Below are 27,619 nucleotides of genomic sequence, written 5' to 3' on the forward strand. Positions count from 1 at the left end.
TTTACTTCCTCTCGTACTCTTTTGTCTCCAATTCTTACTCTCTGAAAATATCCAATCTATAAATAAAGCAAGGAACAGATTTTAAAATAAGATAAATTTAGATACTGCGTAGGTTCCTGGTTACACAAATGATTTAAAAATGAAAACGTATTTCATACACAAAAGATATTGTTACAGTGTATAAGAATATGGTTTGAATGCCTGCCAAAGTAAAGAAAATCCAGCAGAGATTTAACTTTGCTTTCAATATGTATGTGCTCAAGAGACATTACTTGCTGAAAGGATGTGTAAATCTGTGGTTATTCTTATAGACACCCCTTAATGGTAATGTGAAGGCAGAAACAAAACAAATTCAGACTTGATGAATTACGAGTTTATTGGTCTCTGTTTAAAAGTTATTTTGTACCTGCTCACCTCTGCCATGCATAAAGAAAAGTTGGCTATGAAAGTCCTTGACAATTACAAAATTTCAGCAGCAGTCCAGTTTTTCACTTTGAAAATATTGTACATCACTCAAAAGGAAATATGTAATTCCATTACTTAAGAAACTTAACATACATGTGCATCTCAATAAAATTAGAATATCATTGAAAAGTTAATTTCAGTAATTCGATTCAAAAAGTGAAACTCATATTATATAGATTCATTACACACAGAGTGATATTTCAAGCGTTTGTTTATTTTCATTTTGCTGATTATGGCTTACAGTAATGGAAACTCAAAATGCAGGATCTCAGAAAATTAGAATATTACATAAGATTAATAAAAAAAAATATTTTTAATATAGGGCAGCACGGTGGCGCAGTGGGTAGCGCTGCTGCCTCGCAGTTGGGAGACCTGGGGACCTGGGTTCACTTCCCGGGTCCTCCCTGCGTGGAGTTTGCATGTTCTCCCCGTGTCTGCGTGGGTTTCCTCCCACAGTCCAATGACATGCAGGTTACGTGGATTGGCGATTCTACATTGGCCCTAGTGTGTGCTTGGTGTGTGGGTGTGTGTGTGTCCTGCGGTGGGTTGGCACCCTGCCCGGGATTGGTTCCCTGCCTTGTGCCTTGTGTTGGCTGGGATTGGCTCCAGCAGAGACCGTGACCCTGTGTTCGGATTCAGCGGGTTGGAAAATGGATGGATGGATGGATTTTTAATATAGAAATGTTGGCCTACTGAAAAGTATGTCTATGTATGCACTCAATAATTTGGTCGGGGCTCCTTTTGCATAAATTACTGCACCAGTGCAGTGTGGCATGGAGACAAATCAGCCTGTGGCACTGCTGAGGTGTTATGGAACCCCAGGATGCTTTGATAGCATCCTTCAGCTCATCTGCATTGTTGGGTATGGTGCCTTTCATCTTCCTCTTGTCGATTAGGTCAGGCGAGTTTGCTGGCCAATCAAGCACAGTGATACCATGCTTATTAAACCAAGTACAGTGGAACCTCGGTTCACGAACGTCTCGGAACACGCACAAATCGGTTTACAACTAAAAAGTTGGCCAAACTTTTGCATCTGTTCACAACCACACACTCGGTATACGAACAAGCCAGTTTCCCTTTCGGTTTGTATGTGTTCAGTCTCTCCCTGTGCATTTCCTGTGCAGCGAGTGAGAGAGCGCGACACACACACGAGAGACACACACACACACAGACACACACACACAGGCGCAGAGAGAGAGAGAGAGAGAGAGAGAGAGAGAGAGAGAGAGAGAGAGAGAGAGAGACACACACACACACAGGCAGCGCGAGAGAGAGAGAGCTGGACGCATAAGGTAAAGAAGGCAGTTAAAGAATGCACCGGGCTTGATTTTGTTTTCACTTCTGTTTACAGTGATCGGTTCGTAGCGTGCATTGTTGCATTGTCACCTTTCTTGGTGGTTTATTAAATTATGGATTTTTTTCAAATGTTCATTTTTTTTCCCTGTGCTTAAAACTCATTAGAAAGAAAGAAAAAAGAAAAAAAAAAAAAGTGTTTTTAGCCAGCGGCTGGTAGCGCTATAGCGCAAACTATTGCAGTGTTAGTTTTCTCTGTTGTTCAAGGTTTTCTCAGTGTTATTCAAGGTTTTTACATTTAGTTTACTGTGCATTCTATGGTTTAATTAACTATATTTGTGCTTAAAAAAAAACTTAAAATATATATATATATATATATATATTTACATACAGTTCGTATGGTATGAAACGGATTAATTGTATTTACATACAATCCTATGGGGGAAATTACTTCGGTTCACGACCAAATCGGGTTACGACCAGAGTTTTGGAACAAATTATGGTCGTGAACCGAGGTTCCACTGTGCTGGTACATTTGGCAGTGTAGGCAGGTGCCCAGTCCTGCTGGAAAATTAAATCAGCATCTCCATAAAGATTGTCAGCAGAGGGAAGCATGAAGTGCTCTACGATTTCCTGGTAGATAGCTGCACTGACTTTGTACTTGATAAAACACAGTGGACCAACACCAGCAGAAGACATGGCTCCCCAAATCATCACCGACTGTGGAAACCTCACTCTGGACCTTAAGCAACTTGGATTCTGTGCCTCTCCACTCTTCCTCCAAACTCTGGGACCTTGATTTCCAAATGATATACAAAATTTACTTTCATCTGAAAAGAGGACTTTGGGCCACTGAGCAATAGTTCAGTCCGTTTTCTCCTAAGCCCAGGTAAAACTATTCTGACATTGTCTCTGGTTCAGGAGTGGCTTGACACAAGGAATGCGACAGTGGTAGCCCATGTTCCGGAAACGTCTGTTTGTGGCGGCTCTTGAACCAATGACTCCAGCCGCCATCCACTCCTTGTGAATATCCCCCAAATTCTTGAATGGGCTGTGCTTCACAATCCTCTCAAGGCTGCAGTTATCCCTGTTGCCTGTGCACCATTTTCTGCCACACTTTTTCTTTCCACTCAACTTTCCATTAATATGCTGGGATACAGAACTTTGAACAGCCACCTTCTTTAGCAATGACCTTTTGTGGCTTACCTTCATTGTGTGGCCTACTGAACCAGACTGCGAGACCATTTAAAGGCTCAGGACAACTTTGCAGGAGTTTTGGGTTAATTAGCAGAGTGGTGTGTGACACCACAAGTCTACAATATTGAACTTTTTCAGAATATTCAAATTTTCTGAGATACTGAATTTTGGGTTTTCATTAGCTATAAGCCATAATCAGCAAAATGAAAAGAAATAAACGCTTGAAATATATGTCGATTTATTTATATAGCACATTTAAAACAACATAGGTATGCTGTGGCCAAAGTGCTTTACAATAAAAGAAGAAAAAAAACATACAATTAACATAAATAACAAATAGAAATAAAATAAATGAACATAAATAAAAAATAATAAATAGAAGTAAGATTACATAATCACAATGAGAAAACCATCAGTATTACTGAAGGTCACGGAAAGCAAGTGAATAGATATGTTTGTATTAATCTTGTTTGAATATTTCAATTCTAGATGACTCTTTTATGTAATGAGGTAAAGCGTTCCACAGGAGAGGAGCAGCAGCTGCAAAAGCCCTGTCCCCCTTAGTTTTACACTTGGTACGAGGGACAACAAGAGACAACTGACCAGAAGACCTAAGCACTCTAGATGGCTGGTGTAAAGCACACAATTCAGATAAATAGGCAGGAACAAGACCTTGTAAAGATTTATAAACTAGCAACAAGATTTTAAAATCAATTCAAAAACTGACAGGCAGCCAGTGCAAGGAAGCTAATATTGGAGAAACAGAAATCAGACTTTCTTGCCCCAACCAGAAACCGAGTGGCAGCATTCTGGACCAATTTTAACCTGTGCATCAGGGATTTGCTAATCCCAGAATACAGCGAGAGTTGTAGTAATCAAGGTGAGAAAAGATAAAAGCATGAGTAGCTTTCTCAAGATCCCTAGAAGATAAAAAAGGCTTGATCTTACCTAAAAGATGAAGCTGGAAAAAGCAACTCTTGACTACAGAATTAATCTGTTTCTCAAAAGAGAGGTTACTGTCAAAAATAACACCAAGATTGTGGACTTGAGGTTTGCAAAAGACAGAGAAAGAAGCCAAGAAGTCCAAGTCCAATTTGGGTTTAAGCTGATAGACTCACTATAAGCACCTCCGTTTTATTTTGATTCAGATAAAGCAAATTATTAGCCAACCATGTTCTTAGTTCAAAAAGACAGTTGTGCAGTTGATTCATTGCAGAGTTGCAGACAGGAATATAAACCTGTGTATCATCAGCATAACAGTGAAAAGAAAATGTTAAATTTCCTAAAAGTAGCTCCAACAAGGTGAAGGTATATAGAGAATAAAATAGGACCCAAAATGGATCCCTGAGGAACACCACATTTAAGAGGAGCAGTAGATGAAAAAGAGGAATTCGAAGTCACTGAAAAGTGTCTACCAATTAGATATGACCTGAACCAGTTAAGAGCAGCCCCTATAAGCCCAACAAGATGTTCAAGCCGCAACAGCAATATCTGATGGTCAATAGTGTCAAAGGCAGCGGACAGGTCAAGGAGGACAAGGACTGCAGCGCCACCTGAGTCAGTAATAATAGAGATGTCACTGAATACTTTCAGGAGGGCCGTCTCAACACCATGATAACGCCTAAAGCCAGATTGGTAGATCTCAAATTATTGGAATTAAGGTGATCAACCAATTTGATTATTTATAATTCTTTGATATTTTAGCCAGAAATGGCAATTGGGAAATCGGTCGAAAATTGGCTAAAACTCCAGGATCTAATTCTGTCTTTTTTAGACAGGGACGCACCGTGGCAGGTTTAAAAATGGCTAGTAAAGATGGACCCAAAACATCAAAGGCTTCCACTAAGAGGCGTGATGGTACAATATCAAGAGGACTGAGAGTAAGTTTAAGGGTGTCAATAGTACTTTTTAACTGTGAAAGTGAGACAAGATTAAAAGATTCCAAGACAATGCCATGATTAACAGTAGGAAGTTCATAGCCTGTTGGAACAATACCATAGCGGATTGTATCAATTTTACTGACAAATGAAAGAAACTGCTCACATGAAAGAACAGTACTATTTAATCCCATTATAAAATGAGAGTGAATGGCCACATTAATTGAATTAAATAAGACCCTAGGATTCTTAGAATGACGGGATACTAAATCAGCGAAGAAATCATGTTTAGCTTTCTTAACTGCAACCTGGAAGTTGAATAGAGAAGTCCTAAAAATTTGTTTAGAAACAATCTTTTTTCCAACGCCATTCCGCAGTTCGACAGGCGCGGCGTAGTGGTCACGTAGTTTCATTTAGCCAGGGGGCAGGTCGTCCCTTATTACAGTGTATCTTGAGCAGTGCAATTGAGTCTAAAACTGTTTTAAAAGAAGAATTAAATTCTAAAACAGAATCATCGATTCCATCATATTGAACATGACTGAACACGTACATCAAGACTAGAGAATATGGTTTTAAAAATCAGATATAATAGAAGAATTTAAAAAGCGAGAACAGTGTGGAGCACAACCAGTAGTAGGAACATCAACAGTAATATTCAAATCTAGCATTATAGAAAAGTGATCAGTAAAAGAAATATCACATAAATCAATGATCAGTAAAAGAAATATCACATAAATCAATATTATTAACTGAAATATCACGTGTGTGACCAAGAGAGTGAGTTGCCGTATGAATATGCTGGATAAAACCAAATGAGTCCAACAGTGATAAAAAGTCATTAACCAAAGGTTTCAATTGACAACAAATGTGTATGTTAAAATCACCAACAATAAATACTTTGTCATGGCAGGGCTCGCAAAATTTCAAATTCCCTGGTAGCCCTTCGGGCAGGCACTCTTAAAATTTATTTTGGGCTACCAAAAACTGAAGTAGCCCGAATAAAAAAAGAGATTATTTTTAATGTATAATATTGTAAAGGAAACAAAACATCAATCAAAAAATTGTTAAAACACAAATTACAACAACTGTATAAAAAATTACAATCATCAACTCAAATATTTGGTTCTAATTGAACAGAAATTTCTATGAACTTGTAAGAACTGTGTAGAACATGAATCAGTCTGTGTCAGATTCTGAATCTGAAATTTCCACTGAAGTCACGGATGAGAAAATGCCACTCAACGTTGAGGGCATAGCATCTCCTTCATCAGCTTTCTCTTCCTGTGCATCAGCCTCCATTTCACTGCTCTTTGTTCTTGTCGGGGTTTTATGATCCAGGTGTCTTGAACCTTTTCCAGAAAACATCCAGAAACGAATTGACTTGTCAGGGCAAAAAGATTCAACTATTTCCCCATTAATGGAGAGTTGCATGCAGTCATTCAGTGTTTCAGGGTGTAGAGAGGTACGATGTGTTGTCTTCACTCGGTTCATGCAAGAAACTCCTCTCTCACAGATGGCTGTTGGACTAAGTGTCAGCATTGATTTCACCAGCAACAAGATATGAGAGAGGTGTTCTGGATTCTCAGAGAGGAGATCTCTGTACAAGCAATCATCTACCTTGCTACCCCGGTGTTCTGCAAGCCACATTTTTAGATCCATCCATTCTTGTGGAATTTTCTCTTTCTCTTCCTCATCTAGCAAACTGGCAAAATGTGTGACAAGATAATCCACCTCTTCATCCCCATAATTTGCCAGCTCTTCTCTGGGGTAGGGAAGAGTGGAAGGGTCAAAAACCTGGAAACGAGAGAGGCTTTTCACACAGATTTTTAAATCTGTTGTCCATGTACTTGACTGTGTTGTCAATAATCTTCTGAATCTCTGCACCAAAGGTGTCTTTGTCTGTGCCCTCACCTCTTCTAGCAGGTCGCTGACTTTTTGTGAGTAGAGTTCCACAGTAGCAAATGCTACCATCCTCGTTCGCTGTGAACTTTGTGTCCAAGGTTTTCTGGTATTCTCCTGGTTTTGTTTTTAGGCTGAGTAAGCATGATGTGGTGCTCTCAACTAACGGATTTGTTCGTGTGATGTTTAGGTTATCATGCTGAAAATCAGTACAGCACTTGGATAAGATGGTACTGTAGTCCAACATGAAATGCAGGAAGCGAACAAATTTCTCAGTCTTCATCTCCTGCACCACCCCCTTAGCCTTGGCTGCATCCTCGGACTTGACATCACTTCCTCCTGCCATGTTCTCCATATGAACAACAGTGGGAGTGTCATTTTTTTCCACAGCCTTCAGACATCTCAGCCGGCTTGGAAGCCACCGTGTGCTCTTCAGGCCACTGAAATGTGCCAATTTCTCATTTAACAGTTCACTTATTTCTGTCAGTTCTCTTCGCTTCTTTGGGGAATAGTAGTACATCTTAAACATGGCTTTCAGTGTATCTTCAAATTTCACCAGGTACTCACAGCCTTTCACGCTATCCAGCACAACTAGCTCTAATTTGTGTGCCACATGGTGGATTGTTATGATGTGGGGTATCCTCTGTTTTAGTCTCCCAGCTACTCCCGTTTTCTCACCCATCATCACTGCAGCACCATCAAAAATTTGCACACACTACTTTCTTTTTCCACGTGTCTTCTCTGATACTCATGGTGTTCACTGCTTCATCAATAGCCTCTAAAATACCTGCAGCATTTGCACTCTTGACTGGCTGACATTTGATCATGTATGTGGATAGGTCACCATTATCTCTCACATACAGTGGTGCAAAAAAGTATTTAGTCAGCCACCAATTGTGCAAGTTCTCCCACTTAAAAAGATGAGAGAGGCCTGTAATTTTCATCATAGGTATACCTCAACTATGAGAGACAAAATGAGGAAAAAAAATCCAGAAAATCACATTGTCTGATTTTTGAATAATTTATTTGCAGATTATGGTGGAAAAAAAAGTATCTGGTCAATAACAAAAGTTCATCTCAATACTTTGTTATATACCCTTTGTTGGCAATGACAGAGGTCAAACATTTTCTGTAAGTCTTCACAAGGTTTTCACACACTGTTGCTGGTATTTTGGCCCATTCCTCCATGCAAATCTCCTCTAGAGTAGTGATGTTTTGGGGCTGTCGCTGGGCAACACAGACTTTCAACTCCCTCCAAAGATTTTCTATGGGGTTGAGATCTGGAGACTGGCTAGGCCATTCCAGGACCTTGAAATGCTTCATACGAAGCTACTCCTTCGTTACCCGGGCGGTGCGTTTGGGATCATTGTCATGCTGAAAGACCCAGCCACGTTTCATCTTCAATGCTGTTGCTGATAGAAAGAGGTTTTCACTCAAAATCTGACGATACATGGCCCCATTCATTCTTTCCTTTACACTGATCAGTCGTCCTGGTTCCTTTGCAGAAAAACAGCCCCAAAGCGTGATGTTTCCACCCCCATGCTTTACAGTAGGTATGGTGTTCTTTGGATGCAACTCAGCATTCTTTCTCCTCCAAACACGACGAGTACAGTTTTTACCAAAAAGTTCTATTTTGGTTTCATTCTTCTTCTGGATCATCCAAATGCTCTCTAGCAAACTTCAGACGGGCCTGTACATGTACTGGCTTAAGCAGAGGGACACGTCTGGCACTGCAGGATTTGAGTCCCTGGCGGCGTAGCGTGTTACTGATGGTAGCCTTTGTTACTTTGGTCCCAGCTCTCTGCAGGTCATTCACTAGTGGTTCTGGGATTTTTGCTCACCGTTCCTGTGATCATTTTGACCCCACGGGGTGAGATCTTACGTGGAGCCCCAGATCGAGGGAGATTATCAGTGGTCTTGTATGTCTTCCATTTTCTAATAATTGCTCCCACAGTTGATTTCTTCACACCAAGCTGCTTACCTGTTGCAGATTCAGTCTTCCCAACCTGGTGCAGGTCTACAATTTTGTTTCTGGTGTCCTTTGACAGCTCTTTGGTCTTGGCCATAGTGGAGTTTAGAGTGTGAGTGTTTGAGGTTGTGGACAGGTGTCTTTTATATTGATAATGAGTTCAAACAGGTGCCATTAATACAGGTAACGAGTGGAGGACAGAGGAGCCTCTTACAGAAGAAGTTACAGGTCTGTGATAGACAGAATTCTTGCTTGTTTGTAGGTGACCAAATACTTATTTTCCACCATAATTTGTCTGATTTTTAAAGAATTTATTTGCAATGTGATTTTCTGGATTTTTTTTTCTCATTTTGTCTCTCATAGTTGAGGTATACCTATGATGAAAATTACAGGTCTCTCTCATCTTTTTAAGTGGGAGAACTTGCACAATTGGTGGCTGACTAAATACTTTTTTGCCCCACTGTACCGGACATGAACCAACTCCTGTTCTATTATACCAGTGTCTGTACTGCCATCTGCAAGAATGGATAAAAACCTGCTTTCTTGAATTTCCTTTTCGATCTGGTCTCTTGAAGTTTGTGCTATTGCTCCAATAAACTCTCTGCAAGCATGGTCATTGAGGTAAGTGGAACCAAGATCTAGGCCATTTGCTTTTTGAAGTTTGCAAAGACTGCTAAATTTTGCCAATGGTAGTTCACTCTTTGCAACATAGTACTCTGTTCTAAACAGCTTTTTCAGGACTTCTTGTTGTGCTTGGTTTATTTTTAGTATATTTTTTGCAATTGGTGTTTGTTCTAGGAAAGATGCTGCAGACTGAGCACCAATGCATTTCTTGTGATGCAGAGATTTCTCATGGGTTTTGATGGGGTCTTTCCTAAAATTACTGGTCCCAATAACAAAGGCGCTTGTCGAGTCAGAAATCGAGGGAAACTCACGACACACCCGGCAGAACATTGTTATTTAGCTCGTCATATTCCAGCCACAGAAATTCTTTTGTCCATGAAACCAAAAAGCTGCGCTTTCTTTTTGCCTCATACTCTGATTTGTGATAACTTTTCCGCTTTGTGGTAGGCTTTTCTTTGGCTGTCCCTTCTTCACCCTTACTTGTCTTATTTGGCTCAGCAGAACTAAAATACCTGCGTAAACCCATCTATTTTTACACACGCACACACATAACGGTCAGCGATTTTTTACATTCTCTGTGCAATCAACCTCTATCACATGTTTAAGCTTGCTGCGGGAGATTTCACTTGTCACGTTTGAATAGTAAGCTAATGTGTGATAAGATGATGTCAGAGGAATTGGTGCGCAATTAATCCGTCACTGACCAATCAGTACTGCCGCTCTCTATACACAGTTCGCGCGATGTGAAAGTAAAAAATATGCGCGAATTCAAACGCGATTTCAATATTTCACATATTGATAGTGGCTCATCGATGCCCGAAAATGACATAATTACCCAGCTACATTTGCAAAAGAATGCAAAAGCACTGACATGTATTTTTCCTTCCCTTGATAGCCCGACGGGCAGGGCTGAGATAGATTTTGGCAGCCCGACTGGAAGACACAATAGCCCCGGGACGTTGGGCTACTGATTTTGCGAGCCCTGCATGGGAGACGGTAATATCAGCCAGGAGATCAGAGAATTCAGAAATGAAGCTATCATTAATTACAGGAGGTCTATAAACCACAGCAAACAACAAAGAAAAGTTGCAGTGTGAAGCTACTAAACAGACCCCTTGTAAGGCTCTGACACAAGAACATACTTTTAAAAACGGTGGCAATGCCCCCACCATGACGAGTCGGCCGAGGAGAGTTTAAAAATGAATAACCTGATGGTACCAAGTCAGTAAAACTTGAGTCACCACTTACAATCCAGGTCTCAGTGATGAAAAAGAAATCCAGTTTATTTGAGATAATAAAGTCTTCCAGAATAAAAGTTTTATTAGACACTGATCTCCTGTTCAAGAGAGCAGCCTTGATAAAAGTAGAAAAGCTTGCTGCGAGGCGAGCACAGTGAGCGTGCGAAGATTAGCAGCATTTACTCCCCGAGAGCACACTGAGAAAGAGTGATGCCACCTTGTGATGGGAGAAATTAAATCTGGTATCCAGCGGCCATGGACCAGGGATGGAGTCCTGTGCAGGAGAAGATGGGTCATAGACGACTCGCATGCATCGGGAATCCAAGCTCTGGGATTTGAGTCGGCGTTGCTTAACAGCAATACCGGCTCTTCTTCCACAGTTGTGGCAGGTGCGTTTGCGTCTTGGAGAGGCATTGAGCTCACTGATACAGGTGAACAGCGGCATCCAGGTGAAGTAATCAGGAGATGAATAAAACAAAGGTGGATGTTCACATAATATCCCATCAGGAGATGAAAATTGAGAGGAAAGCAAGCAAGAAAAAATGTTAAGTAAAGAATCACGATCGTAGGACAGTGGCTGTGGAGATAAACTAATACATAAAAACGAAGTTAAAACATAGATTAGCGAGACGAGCAGATGGCCAGCCACACCAGTCGCCGCCATCTTGAATTACTCTGTGTGTAATGAATCTATATAAAATATGAGAGTTTCATTTTTTAATTTAATTACTGAAATAAATTAACTTTTCAATGATATTCCAATTTATTCTAATTTATTGAAATACAATTGTAACTTTTAGAAAATATCCAGGTAGCTTATGTCTCAGGGCATAATCTGATCAATTCAGAAACAAAATTAGTCCCAACCCAATGCTAGGAGTTTTTTGTCTTAAATCCTAGAAGACAATTACAGCTGTTATTGAAACACAGTATTTTATTCTATGGCATATGTGTGCACTTTGCCACATTACACATTTCTAGTATTGTTTTTGCAAACAAAATATCAACATCTTCCAAATCTTTTGTGAACCAGAACATAATCGGTATTCCAGAGTCTTTCAATACATCTTGCCTGAAGAAGGGGCCTGAGTTGCCTCGAAAGCTTGCATATTGTAATCTTTCTAGTTAGCCAATAAAAGGTGTCATTTTGCTTGGCTTTTCTCAACTTTCTAACAACAAATATTTATTGAAACATACATGATAAAACACATAAAAAGGGTAAAAATGTAAATTTGCTCAGTATTTATTTCTAATCTTACTGGGTCAGAAATATGCAGAAACCATGCACTACTCAAAAAGAACAAATTACTAAATAAACCAATAAAATAGGGAATAAATATCAAATACACAACAGTGCCAATTTAAAAATAAATTATAAACATTCAACATATCAAAATCAGACATAATAACTAACAGTCAAGCAGTACAAGTAACTGAGCTATGGACAGTCAGTAACAATGAATGGGTACTAAAACTGATAAGTAGTGTGTGTGCTTACAAAACAAAGCCTTGGTCATGGGTGATGAGATTCTGTATGGTAGTTAATAGCTGAATGCCCTGTAGGTAAAAAAAAAACAAAACAAAAAAAAAACTACAGTACTATTTGCTGGATGATTTGAGGAGGAGGAGAGCTTATTGCATGAATACCTATGTTTGACATCCACACTACTAAGACTGCTTTTAAAAATGCTGTTTTTAAATGAAAACTATATCTATTCACAATAACACTTTCACATTGTTTACTAAAGTATCTCCATCCAGACTACAACAACTGAAAACACATGATGTAGTTAGTTACAGTATCTGCCTACACTGAGCTTTCGCACATCAGTCCTTAAAGGAATGGTAATGCCATGGCCCACAGAATTTGTCACAAAGCTATAGAAACCGGTAAATGTGCCATTGGTGCATGCAAAATTTAATATGTACAAAACACAATTTAGCTGCCTACAGGTAAGAGACTCCTCTATAACTGCCATGTGGGAATACGGTTTTCTTCTGAAAAGGCTGCTCAATCAGGGAAAGAGACACTGTAATGAGCAGGATCCAATCAGGAAAGAAAGAGCAAAATGATAAGAATGAAACAATCACCAGTGGCCTCATGTATAAATGGTGCATATGCACAAAAATGTTGCATACGCCCATTTTCATGGTCATTTTGAGATGTATAAAAACTAAACTTGACAAATTTTCATGGCAGCCTCCTAACTTGCATATGCAAGTTTCTGCTCGGTTTTGCAAACTGGCAGCACCCACCGTCAAAGCAGTGCTACTGTTTCTGTGTTGTTTACCTTACTTTTTCATATTCACATCCATGACTACTACTTTATCAAATACACTGAAATGAATTTAATATAATTTACAAATTTAAGGCACTTGATTGTAATCACTCTGTAACAATATAATGGCACACAGAATGGCCAAAATATTCCAACTACCAAAGCTGCAAAGCTCATAGACATCGAAAATGGAAGAATTAGAAAAGAACATACATTTATAGATGATGATGTTTGGCTTCTAAGTCGATTTCAATTTCAGCTGTGTGCTGAACCAGCACAGGCTTTTGAGGAATTGTGCTCTACCTGTTGTAAGTTCTGTCCACCCTTGTGTTTTTAGCCACAGGTGCTTTTCAACATGAACTTGCATATCAATCGGGTACTTCAAAAACATCACAGAATCATGCCACGCCAGTTGTATGGGATGGAATTATTCGCTTGTCATCCAGATAAATAAGATTTCCTTATACTGTGGCTGAACTGGCAAACATGAAAGAGCAATTTGCAGCAATGTCTGGTTTTCCAAATGTAAATCGGAGCGGTCAAATGCATGCACATTGCTATTGCTATGGTGGTGGACAAGTTATGTCAGCCAGGGGTGAATCACCAAAACAATGAGCTGGCATTACCTCATCTATAGCAGGAGAACCTATAAAAATGGTAACTCCACACAGTTGTAGGTGCTTTTTCCCAACCAGTGTGGCAAAAGGCAAGCAGTCCTTTAAAAGGATAGTGACTCGCCTCAAAGAGCCATGTAAAGAGCAGAGAATCTATCTGTTGTATAGCATGGCACTGCACTATAAAGGCACCTTCAGAGAATGAATCTGGTTATGTAAACAGAAACCATTTCCACTCTATTAAAGAAAGCAAGTCATATTGTGCAAGCATGTAGCGTGTTGTATAATGGAGGACAAAACTGTGGCTTGCCTGTGCCGGAATACATGCGGTATGATGTCCCTGACCCACCAAATGATCGGCCAAATCGGACAGCATTACAACTTCATTTGAATGTAATTAGCAAATTGTAAAAACAGGTAATCAGATGCAGCATTCATTTTTAAACTAATTTATTTGTGGTCAGTATCACATAGTACGGCCATTATATTCCTTCGTTCATTGGCCACATCTCTTACAGCATCCACTACTGCATTTTGTGACTCCAGAATGCATCAGTCAGCACACAGCCAGATAGATGCTTAGCAGTCTCAGAGGAAGAGGAGTGTGCATAGCCAGTTTTTATTTTTTATTTTGGGCACTGTGCAACTATCTAAACTTGAACTTTCAAGTGTCTCCACCACGCTGTGTTATTCCATCAACTTCCTTTTGTTGCTTATACCATTGCTTAAGCCAACAAATACTATGTTTTTCCATGCCTCCACTTTGCTTTTACTGAAATTCTTTTTTACCTTGTGCTTTTGCCACTGTCTTTTACAAAACATTGAACGGAAAGGGGGCTATTGATATTGATTTGCATATTCAAATATGTGAAATTCTGGAAGGAGTTGGGGTGGGGCTGTAGGTGCATGCATGTGCATTAAATTTCATGTTCATTGGGATTTACAAAGGGGAAATGCGGGGAACTTGCCGTTCACACAGTTTTATACATCTGAATGTTTTTGTGTCTATGCACATTTCCAGTTTTGTCTGTACGCCATGTTTTAGTGCCAGGGTTGATGTGTGGATTTTAAGTGAAAATGAAGTAGTGTGGATGTAGATTCAGTTGGTAATAAAAAGGCAATCTGTGCTTCTTCTCATTGGTAACTTGTCAAAAAGAAATGAAGCAATTAAGGGTTGAGTCTTAAAAAGGAAGTCAAATATAATTAAGATGAAAAAGTGTGCCCAATTAGCAGCAGTAATTGTGTACTAATGAAGAAAATAAGACAGAAAACTTGGAACCACTGGAAACCTCCAGAATCATAGTTTGATGCTCCCAGCTACAAACCTTACAAAGACAGATTTTGTGTGTGTTCATAGTAGGGGTGCGTGGTACAGGAAAAGTACCAAAAAACTCAAATTTTAAAAATGGTATCTTACCAGCATTTCAGAGAGGAATCATCAGCTTTCCTCTCAATCAAAACCTTCACAAACAACCTCCCATCAACAGTCTCTACTATACTTATGAAAAACATTCCATACCTGACAACCAACCCCCCACTGCTTTAACACAATTAGTACTTTGCGGCTATCTAGAAGGAAGTGGTGCATAGTGTAACTCATTGACACAGCACGCCAGGGAGGCTGGAATAAGACAGGAGCTTTTAAAGTTATCTGTAATTTGTTTCCAAACCATTTTGGTACCAGCACTGAGGTCCAAAAGCTGGTATAGATACCAAAGTCAAAAGTTTATTACTGATCCAACTTTAGTTCACACACACACTTTTACAATAAGAAGCTACTAGATGGTAGAGTATTCATACATAGGCGCAAGTGAAGATAGTACCAGAAAATCACAAGGGTTCTTGATCACCACTCCTCCATTAACATAATATATATAGAGAATAAGAAGCAAGTCTTTAGGCTACTTTTATATTGCACACTAATCCTTGTCAAACTGCTGCACTGGCAAAATAATTCCTTTGCTTCTAACTGGAACCTATTCTGTCGAAGAACAGTTTAATATTAATTTTGTGCTTACTTAAAGCTAAATGTTTTGTCTGGATGAGTTTCAATTCCAACTTTACATACTGGCTATTGAACACTTAACGTCTAGAAAATAAAAAAGCCTTAAAAAGGAACCTAAAAGACTGAAAATCTATTCTTTATAAAACATAACATGGTCATCACAAAACCAAATCAGATTAATGTATTCTCAACAGTGTGATATCAGCTGAGCTTAGAAATGCAGTACTCCTGCCAATCCATGGACTCTGAAAGAACTTGGACTGAATGTGATTCACTATAATTAATTGCAACAAACATTCACCCATAAAACCACACAATGCCCCATGGGCCAGATACCACATAAAGTAGATATTTAATTTACACCCTACTGCAGTTTCCAAAGTTACAGCTTACGAACTACACGGTCACCATTTGTAAAAGCAAAATAAGTTGTGTTGTATAACCAAATGATTACTTACACCATATAATGCAATGTCCTTCTGTCTGTCTGTCTGCTTTTCACGAGAGCACTACTTAATGGATTTAGATCAGGTTTTTTTCTAGAATTTGCTTGAACATTTTGGTTGATTTTGTGACTTCTCTCATCGCGATAAGTATCACAGTTCGGTTGCAGGAGTGATTTATTCACACTAATCAAAAGATAGAGGCTGCGGGTCGTGGGGAGGGGGAAGCGTGACATCAGGAGTGGGGAGCTGGGCGGGGCCCTCCTCACTCATGCATCAGCCTCTGTTTGACTCGGTCTACCTCTGGCCACGTTTTGGAGTGTACCTTGCCTCCGCTTAGCTAGCAATACCTGTTAGTTTATTGATTTTTAAACTTTGTCCTGTTTCACTACAACATGGACAGAGGCACAGGGGACAGCTAGTTTTTTATAAAAGCAAACCTTTCTCCAGAAACATTGCTGAATTTTAAACAAAGGTCCCATGAATTCTCCCACCTCCACAGCTATATGAAGAGGAATGATACATATTACAAATATGCACAACAAGATATTGGAACCTTTGCAGCAAAAAGGATTCTATTCAGTTCTAACCTGTGCTTTGTTCAAAAGATGAATTAAAGAACACCTATAATCCCTATATTCCTGGTGTTGAGGTCTTTCAAATATTAACTGAAACAATTTTAACCACCACTGCTTTAAGGGGAAATCTGCCCTTTTTCATCACAAGCCTTTTTTTTTTTGACAAGAAGGGTTTGTGACAATTCACTGGTTGGGCCTCAATACTGTATCTGAAGTGAAGCAGTTATATAGTTAAGTCCATCTACAGTCATATGAAAAACTTTTGGGAACCCCTCTTAAATTCTTTGGATTTTTGTTTATCATTGGCTGAGCTTTCAAAGTAGCAACTTTCTTTTAATATATGACATGCCTTATGGAAACAGTAGTATTTCAGCAGTGACATTAAGTTTATTGGATTAACAGAAAATATGCAATATGCATCATAACAAAATTAGACAGGTGCGTATATTTGAGGACCCCAACAGAGATATTACATCAATACTTAGTTGAGCCTCCTTTTGCAAATATAACAGCCTCTAGACGCCTCCTATAGCCTTTGATGAGTGTCTTTATTCTGGATGGAGGTATTTTTGACCGTTCTTCCATACAAAATCTCTCCAGTTCAGTTCAATTTGATGGATGCCAAGCATGGACTGGCTTCTTCAAATCATCCCATAGATTTTTGATGATATTCTTGTCAGGGGACTGTGATGGCCATTCCAGAACATTGTACTTCTCACTCTGCATGAATGCCTTTGTAGATTTCAAACTGTGTTTTGGGTCATTGTCTTGTTGGAATATCCAACCCCTGCATAACTTCAGGATAATGTTCAAGCATCAGTCACAAAGTTGAAGAATTTGTTGATATTGGGTTGAGTTCATCCGACCTTTGACTTTAACAAGGGCCCCAGTCCCTGAACTAGCCATATAGCCCCACAGTATGATGGAACCTCCACCAAATTTAACAATAGGTAGCAGGTGTTTTTCTTGGAATGCGGTGTTCTTCTTCTGCCATGCAAAGCACTTTTTGTTATGACCAAATAACTCAATTTTTGTCTCATCAGTCCAAAGCACTTTGTTCCAAAATGAATCTGGCTCATCTAAATGAGCATTTGCTTACAACAAGCGATCTGTTTGTGGCGTGAGTGCAGAAAGGGCTTCTCTCTCATCACCCTGCCATACAGATGTTATTTGTGTAAATTGCACTGAATTGTAAAACGATGTACAGATACACCATCAGCAGCAAGATGTTCTTGCAGTTCTTTGAAGGTGATCTGTGGTTTGTCTGTAACCATTCTTACAATCCTGCGCATATGCCACTCCTGTATTTTTCTTGGCCTGCCAGACCTGGGTTTAACAACAAATGTGCCTATGGCCTTCCATTTCCTGATTACATTCCTTACAGTTGAAACTGACAGTTTAAACATCTGAGATAGCTTTTTGTAGCCTTCCCCTAAACCATGAGACTGAACAATCTTTGTTTTCAGATCTTTTGAGAGTTGCTTTGAGGATCCCATGCTGTCACTCTTCAGAGGAGAGTCAAAGGGAAGCACAACTTGCAATTGACCACCTTAAATACATTTTCTTATGATTGGACACGCCTGTCTATGAAGTTCAAGGCTTAATGAGCTAATCCAACCAATTTGGTGTTGCAAGTAATCAGTATTGAGCAGTTACATGCACTTAAATCAGCAAAATTACAAGGGGACCCAAATTTTTGCACAGCCAGTTTTTCACATTTGATTTAATTTCATACAACTAAATACTGCTTCACTAAAAATCTTTGTTCGGAAAACACCCCAGTACTCAGATGTTCCTAGGAAATGAAAGACATACCACTGTTATCTTTTTTGTTGAAAGTAGAGCAAATTATTATTCAGGCGGAGAGGGGTTCCCAAACTTTTCCATATGACTGTACAATAGCAGGTCATTTGGGTAGGTTGTCAGCATTGAGAGCTCTCTTCCTAGCATTTCATAGCCAAAAACACAGTCTTGTTATCAAATAAAACAAAGGAAGCAATTATCACTTCACATGCTAAAGTTAATACTGAAAAGGGATTCGGCCACTTGTGATTACTATTGGCTTTGTGCACCAAGTCCTAAATTTTGCCATTCTCGGCCCAATAGTAGAGCCCTGGACATGCCGGTTTATGCCTTTCACACACTGAATTTAATACTTCCTCATTTGCCAATTCAGATGCTACAGGAAATATATTTTTCAATAATGTCGGATCAACTACTAACATGACTCCTACTATGTTGGTTAAGCAGCCATTACCTGTGCCCATTTCTGCCTTACACACATTTGCTGTTAAGCTAATAAAGGATAGTTGCTGTGCTTTTTATTCACTACACATCATAGTACAGTATCTTAGTATTTGAGGGAATACTTTAATATAGAACTTAAATTCTCTCTCCTTTGTGGGGTTAAGCTTGTTCTTCTTTACATTTCTATCAGTTAATCAGGACAAGCGAAGGGGGCATCCTAATATAATAATTGAAGATGTAGACAGAAAGATAACTAACTTTAACATAATAGTTTGCATATGTTCTGTGTAGTGCTATTTGAAAGGCTGTCACCCTTATTACTTCCTAGCAAAAGGTGCAGTCTAGTTCTAAACTGTAAATTCATTTATTTATACTTTTGCAGAAATTCTGAAACTAAAAAAGTATGCTATTACACAGTAGTCATCATTGTACTGCAAACATTTTCCTATCAACAGTCTTCTTAAACGTTCATTACTCAAAATGAAGAAAAGGACTCCATCAACTGGTGAGTCAGAGGACTGCACCGATAAAAAGAAAAAAAAAAAACCAAAACAACAAAAATGCCAACATGGCTAAATGTACAATACTACTACTAATCAGATTGATTTTGTTATCTGTAATGCAATTTTATGAAATTCAGTGTATTTCTCTTCAAGATTACAACTCATAAAATGATAATTTGAGATTTTTTTTTATGCTGAAGCAACTTAAAAACCCATGAAGGAAGGACACTCAAGTGGCTTTTTTTTTGTTCTTTATTTCGCCTTATACAATTTCTTGTATTAGAAATTTGTTAGTTTTCACATACCTCTTGGGGTCAGAGCGTAGGGTCAGCCATTGTACAGCACCCCTGGAGCAATTACAGGTTAAGGGCCTTGCTCAAGGGCCCAGCAGAGTAGGATCTCTTTTGGCAGTGACGGGGATTCGAACCGGCATCCTTCGGGATACCAGCGCAGATCCTTAGCCTCAGGGCCACCACTTTGTGTAAAAACACAGATTAATTGCTTTGGGTTATTGTACATTTGGTTGCAGGTACTATAACAGAAGCAGAAGTCAATTGATTAGGACCACACAATGAGTGAGAGGTGTGGCTTGGATCAGCAATCTAGTTACACAGTCATGCAGGTAAACAATTTCAGTTAACTATCCATGCATTTTACAACTATTTTGCAAATTCTCTTCCTCGGACACAGGTTCCAGTATCGCACAAGGTCTTCCAAGACTGCCAAATAATGCCTCTGAATACACCAAGGAAATAGCCTGTGACAAGTTAAAACTGACATCCATATTTCATGCATGGTAATTTCTACACAATTTAAAAGTACTCATCAGTATCAACAACTTATGATCGATAAACAGTAACTGAAAAGGAGATTGCAACAGTGATAGAAAGACAGCGTATTTAAATTTCAGTCTGGTGGTGGCTTCTGTGTGCAGCCAAAAATGTATTTACTTAGTTTTGTTTTTGGTCTAGAAGATATTTCTACTAACACTGATGATATCAACAAAAGATCTCTCTTCTCATTTTGTACAGGTTGGTCTTTGCAGATTTTTGCTTGTGTTAAAACTGGCCTCAACCTCATGCATTGTCATGCATAGGTTAAGTCAAACAAATGATCAGATCTAAAAAATAAAAAATATATAAAACTACCTTTTTTACCTGCTGTGTAAAAGCAGACAGAAAGTCTCAAATATCGAACACTATCCGACTGACTAACCTAGTAGGCAATGAACCACAGAAGGTGTAAAGAGGACTGTTCATGGCATCTCAGAATGTTCTGAGGAGACAGATCACAGGGCACAGCAGGCCACAAGCAGATGATGATGATGATAAATAAGCACTCCCAGGATATTATGTGCCCTATGAGATCTGCTTTATTTTTTCATAAATTCAGTTTCTATTCTGTAAAAAATATTGATCAGTCTTGAGGACTCAGACAGCAGGTGTGTGCATTACGCACATCTGGATCTGTTGCTTGGAGAGTCACAGTCAGGGCAGGTTTTGGAACTGTCCTTACAGATGATGCTGCAATTGTGACCTGCTGGGCTGGTTACTTTGAGCAGCTGTCCAAAGCTGCTCCTCTGGCTAGGACGCTGGACCTTTCCTGCTGGAAAACAGGACTTACGGTCCCTATCTGGAAAGGTAAAGGGGATCGCCTGGATTGCAGGGGATATCAACGCTCTCCGTGCCAGGGAAGGTTCTTGCTAGGGTTATCAATATGATCCGTGATCATTTGCTCACCTACCAGCAACTGAAGCTCTCTCATTTTATGCCCAAATCTACCATCAACTACCTCCTGGCACGGAGGGTTCTCATGGAGAGCAAACGGAAATATGGGCAGAGTTTCTTTGCAGCCATTGTCATTTTTCATAAAGCGTTCAACTCAGTTGATCAAGATGCCCTGTGGGACATCATGAGATTTCACAGGATCCCCCCTGCTGTTGCTGGATACCATGGCCAACCTGTTCACTGGTACTGGGAGTGCTGTGCAGAGTGGAGACAAAACTTGTGCGTGTTTCCCAGTTGAATCTGGGGTTCACCGGGGTGTGTTCTTGCTCCTACTCTATTCAATGATTGCATAGACTGGGTGTTGGGCATGGTTGTGGGGTCCAGCGGCCGTGGGGCATCTGTTGGTGAATAAAAATTTAGTAGGGTCATGTGATGTGGGATGTCCATTTTTTAAGTAGCTCAAGGCTGCCCTCTCATTTGCCACTCTTGTGCATGCAGGCAGCATTAAGAAGAAGGACGCCTCACGCCAGGACAAACTGGTGAGGAAGGCAGGCTCTATTGTTTGCATGGAGCTGGACAGCTTGACATCTGTGGCAGAGCGACGGGCACTTAGCAGGCTCCTATCAATTACGAAAAATCCACTGCATCCACTAAACAGTGTCATCTCCAGACAGAAGAGCAGCTTCAGCGACAGACTGCTGTCACTGTCCTGCTCCATTGACAGACTGAGGAGATCGTTCCTCCCCCAAAATATGCGACTGTTCAATTTCACACGGGGGGGGGGGGGGGGGGGGGGGGGGGGGGGGGGGGGGGGGGGGGTAAACGTTAACATTATTCAAAGTTATTGTCTAGTTTTTACCTGCATTTTTATCACTCTTTAATTTAGTATTGTTTTTTTTGTATCAGTATGCTGCTGCTGGAGTATGTGAATTTCCCCTTGGGATTAATAAAGTATCTATCAAATTTATAATCTGTCAATAAGACCAACCAGGTTGATGTTGTCAGAAAACGTGACCACCCTTGAATAATAATGAATGAATAATAGCATAGTGATAAGAAACTCTGTGGGGTAGAGATTGTGAAAGCTTTGAGATGTTTTACTTTATCTACTTCCTATCAGAAAGAAAGTTCAAGTTGAATTAACACAAGGACGTATTGAAACCTATTTCCACCAGTTTCTTAAAAAACAAAAAAGAGGAAAAACTGAAAATAAAAATGCATGCTGAAACTGCTGTACTTTTACACTTATGACATACCAGTCATATTTGTACAACCAGATGGATTCTCTATATACAGTATAATTCCAACAGGACTGCTGCACCCAGTGTGGGCAGAATCAGAGGTCCATGTAATTTTGTCAACAACATATGCTGTACAAACTCACAGAGTCATTTCCCTTACATGTGAACAAGCCTCCAATATGCAAGAACCTCACATTGCACTACTGAAACACAGTTGCTGACTATACATAGATCAGTTGCTTATATTGTCCGAATGTCATTTGTTCTTCCTGGTACATTTGGGCAATTAAATATGATTATTTTTATTTTTGACAATACTGCATACAGTACAGCAAGGGTGCCCAAGCTTTTGTGGGCTACTGTATGTATTACTATTATTTATTACCACTGATTTAATTAGGAAACTTGTACCTGCTGTGTCATTCTGCCATGTTTAATATTGTTACTGCAGGTTTTCACACCAGTGGGGCTTGCAGACAAAGAAAAAAAGCATACATTATCACAAAATGACTAAACTATAACACAACATGTACAAAACACTAATGAAAACACAACATTTCAGGCCACATGGTCTACAAAGCTGCTGCTATCTGAATCTGCTGAGAAAGATCTCTAATTACAGAACATTGTCAAACCTGCTGAATCCAATTCAGACTCTTGGGAGGGGCAGTGCATTTTCTGGCAAAACTGGGCACAAGAAATAAAACAACCCTGGGCTATTTGTCCATGTACAGTATATAGCATGACACAGTCACTCACACTTGTAAATGCAATTTAGAGACATCAATTAACCTATCACACACATTTTTGGGATGCAGGAGGAAAATCAAAATGCCTTAGACAAAACCCATGCAAACACATATAGAATGTGCAAACTTCACACAGACTACAGCCCAGGATATATATAAAAAAACACACATTAAGAGTAGTGAGTCACATTAATACCTAAATTAGCATTTAACACAATAAACCCCTCTAAGCTCTTCACCAAGCTCAGAGACTTGTGTCTAAACTTCACTGTGCATCTGGGTTTTTAACTTCTTTACAGGAAGATCCCTGGTGGTTTGAGTCAGTGGCCACATTTCATCATCCCTCACTCTTAACAAAGGGACTTTACAAGGCTGTGTTCTGAGACCTCTGGTATACATATGACTTCATGGCTGCAAGTGACACAAACATTGTCAGATTTACTGATGATGCAGCTATGGTAGGCCTGATCTTTAACAGCAATGAGCAAGCTGACATGGACAGAGTGGAGAGTCTGTGAAAGTGGTGTCAGGACAACAGTCTTCTCCTGAATGTCAGCAAGACTTTGCTGGGGTGGAACAACAAAGATGTTACCACCGCCTCAGTATTAACACCACACAGGAGATGGTGGACAGTGTCAGATACCTCAGTATTCACACATCAGAGGACCTGACCTGATCCAAGCACATCAAACTCTTTGTGATGATGGCATAACAATGTCTTTATCACCTCAGACACCAAGGATTTTAGGTTGCCCTCTCAGATACTAAAAGTTTATAAATCAGGCACTGAAAATATCCTGACAGGACTTATTTCCAACTGGTTTGGAAACGGTTCACAGCAGGACTGCAAGGCTCTGTAGAGAGTGGTACGGTCAGCTAAACACATCAATGGTTGTGCACTCACACACTTCCAGGAGATGTATACCAAGTAATGTCAGACAAAGAAAATCAAAGATACCAGCCATACCAACAATGACTCTGTGCTGCAGGACAACGCTATCAGTGTCTGAAAACCTGTGAAGAGGGACCAAGGCAGAACTTCTTTCTAATTCATTCATATCCTAAATTAGGACAGTGACTAGAGCTTCATTATGCCCTACTGTCAATTCTCTTAAGTTGATATATATATTTTTAAAATATTTAATGATGTCACTGCACATATTGATATTTATAGAGTTGAGTATTTACTACATATATAGTTCTGTGTATTGCTTGACCTATTTGTTACAAGGAGGAAATTTGGCTTTTTACAGAAGCTCATTCAATACATTGTAAGATAGATAGATATACACTCACACTATGATTTGAATACACATCAGAACAACTAAAAAGAAAGACAATTAAAAAGGATGAAAACTTCTGACTTAACATTCTGACTTAACAGTACTAGAGAGGCATTGCACAGGCATATTGCTGATGGCATTAAGAGGCCCAAGTGGTGTTTCTTGACACACTTCTGCTGAATAATTTCTTGGCTTAAAGTCCAGAGTGTTAGTGTGTCATAGAGAGTATGCGCATCATTGTCGATAATGGCACTCAATTATGTTTTAAATCTCTCTTTTTGCTACTATTTCCAGGGGATCCAAACTGAAATCCCCAATTCAGACTGTCCTTTTAATTAGCTTAATTATTCTGTGGGCCTCTCTCAAAGTAATGTTTCCAGCCCAGCACACCATAGGGTAGAAATATCTCACTGGCCATTACAGAGTTGTAAAAAATGTGAAGGATGTCACTACCTACATTAAAGGAATGCAGTCTCCTAGGAAAAAAAGAGCCCATTCTGCCCTTTCTTACACAGAAACAAAGTTATCCAACTGACTCCTACACTTTGTTTTATCCCCCTTATCAATACAAGTCAAAAGTGCAGAACTACATGAGAATTTCTGCAAGTGACATGACTTGGCCTTATTTATTGTCTGAGGTGTACAGACTATCTTTTTAATTATTAAAATGCCAATTCTTGCCATTTCATACTTCTTCTAATGTGTGTCTTTGGAGTTCAGCAACTAAGGATTTCACTACATACTGTACTATGTATAATTATATGTGACAAACAAAATTTGATTAGAAAAATAGGAGGAGAGGATGGGAGCATGAGCTAACAACTACAGTAATCCATCGCTATATCGCGCTTCGACTTTCGCGGCTTCACTCTATCGCGGATTTTATATGTAAGCATATCTAAATATATACAGTAATGCGGATTTTCGCTGCTTCGCGGTTTCCGCGGACAATGGGTCTTTTTACTCCTGGTACATGCTTCCTCAGTTGGTTTGCCCAGTTGATTTCATACAAGGGACGCTATTGGTGGATGACTTAATCAGAGCACACAGTTAAGTTCCTGTGTGCTGATTGGCTCAGCGACGGAGTGCTGCATTAACCAGGAAGTCTCATCTCACTCATTCAGCATTAACGTGCTCCTGCTACTGCTTCAGGGGCTGTGTCCAAGCGCCAACATAAGATGCAAATGATTGCAGAAAACGTAAAAGTTTTGGATATGTTGAAGGAAGGGAACAGCTACACCGCTGCAGGACACCATTACGGCATCAATGAGTCCACGATTCTTTTTATTTAAAAAGGAGGAAAAGCATATAAGATCTACAGCCGTAGTGTCCTTTAACCAGGGCGCAAAACGAGTTGCAAGTGGACGTGATAAGGCAGTAGTCTGGATGGAATCTGCTTTAGGGATTTGGATTGAAGAGTGATGGAAGAAGAACAACGGCGGTGCTACACAGTCGCCTGAAGAGGCTCCTTTAGAAGAGCTGTAACTCTCTCCTTTGTTGTGTAGTAAAATTAAACTCATCATTATCGGATAAGTCGTCGTGTCATTGTTGGTGAGTAACCATAATTAATTATCTACGTACAGTACTTATTACATGTACATAGTTTAGTGTCATTGTACACACATTTTACTGTATACAATTTTTCTTGCATTGTACGTATTTATTGCTGGTGGCCTGTCTGTCGTAATGGCTGTAACATATGTGATATCGGAGACGCTCGATATCTTTAAAATAATATTTAGGTTTTACTGTATATAAACTGTGTTTACATACATAATTTCAATGAATCTTACCTAATATCTAAGAGAATACAAAGGGTTTATGCTGTATAATTGTGCGGGAAATGTTTATAATAGTGTGGGAGAGTTTATAAGGGCTTAAAATATATAAAAAGAACCATATGAACATATGGTTTCTACTTCGCGGATTTTCACCTTTCGCGGGGGGTTCTGGAACGCAACCCCCGCGATGGAGGAGGGATTACTGTACACAGAAATGTGGGGCTTATTTTTTCTTTTTAAGATATTAGCATTTACTAAATAAATAAACATGTTTATATCCATCTAAAAATATACAAACGGTAAGTTGCTTTTAAACAATGGTATTACAAAGATTTACCTAAATAAATTAAAATGTTATACTCACAATATTGCCACATTTTTAATGACAAGTAAACAAGGTGCGTTTGTTCACAATCAACTGAACACATTTAACCAAAATGCAATGAAGTACTCACAACCAAAAATATCTGCTTATTTCGAATAAAAAGAACATTCACTAAAAATATGAAGAATTCTTTTAAATTACAAAAATGATTTACTGGGGAGTACATCATTAGGACCACATCTCTTAGCGCCGATACATTGACACTGAAAATGCACTGTATAAATACAGTACTTTGTTTAATTAACACAAAAAAGTCCTAACAGACTAAGAAAATGTTTTTATAAATGTGAATAACTACGGAAGAAAAAGAGAGGTAGTGTCTCTCTTTCTCTCTCACATACATATACACACACACACACACACTAAATACATTACTGTAAACATTCAAATAAATGTTGCGTGTTTTGTACATATTAAAAAAAAATAAAATACCATATATAATTTAGCATGTTTTATCTTGATGTCTGTCACTTGCACCTGCCCCCCTCCCCCGCCAAAAAAAAAGGTAACAGTGATCGTGTCAACCTCGCATTTTAAAAGAACTGCTCTTTAAAAGAACCAAAACGACAAAAACAATTAATAAGACTGAATTAAAGCAAAATGGTATAATTGTACATGAACAACTGCAACCACTTTCATTTAAGGGTACCGTTTAATAAAAGCGAAGACTCTTGCCGACACTCAGCTCAAACTCCGCCAGACTGCACATCAGCTTAAATTCGTCCCCGTTTAACTCGCAGTGCTCTTTTCAAACATGGTCGGAGGGAAACAAAAACTCTATCAACGCGTCCTTGTCTTCTGGTTTAACTGGCGATAAAGCAGAAACCATGGGTGAACAGCTTCGTAAGTAGGTGGCCAGGCTCTGAAAGCTGGCACCAACTGCTCCTCAGAACTTGCGTTTACTCAAGCCGACTTTTTACTGAAACCATCCGAACCCTTTAATTGCAAAGCGCCCGCATTTAAAATTTAGGATTGAGCAGAGATTCTGTAATGCCCATATATTCAACTGGCCTCAGCACCAGAGATACCAAAAAACAACAATAAAAAGCTTACCTACACCAGGTCCATTAATGTACCACTTAGCACATGTATAAAAAAACGAGCACTCCTACGTCACAATCTAACACAACACAAAACTCCGTCCCCTTTTCAGGTCAAGGTTCATATATCAAAATAAAAGTCTTCATTTCAAACTATAAGCTTTCCGAGAACGCCTGTCATG

The 27,619-nt window shown here is 39.3% G+C and overlaps 1 long non-coding RNA gene across 1 annotated transcript; it reads right to left on the reverse strand.

Moving 5' to 3' along the window:
* LOC127527700 (uncharacterized) lies at window positions 1-27,619 on the reverse strand. Its single transcript, XR_007934863.1, has 2 exons — window positions 27,451-27,619; window positions 1-56 (listed from the first exon to the last, which is right to left on the reverse strand). It is a non-coding gene; the product is annotated as an uncharacterized LOC127527700 (long non-coding RNA).

The sequence above is a fragment of the Erpetoichthys calabaricus genome, chromosome 4 (genome assembly GCF_900747795.2).
Source record: "Erpetoichthys calabaricus chromosome 4, fErpCal1.3, whole genome shotgun sequence".
In the NCBI taxonomy this organism is placed as follows: domain Eukaryota; kingdom Metazoa; phylum Chordata; class Cladistia; order Polypteriformes; family Polypteridae; genus Erpetoichthys; species Erpetoichthys calabaricus.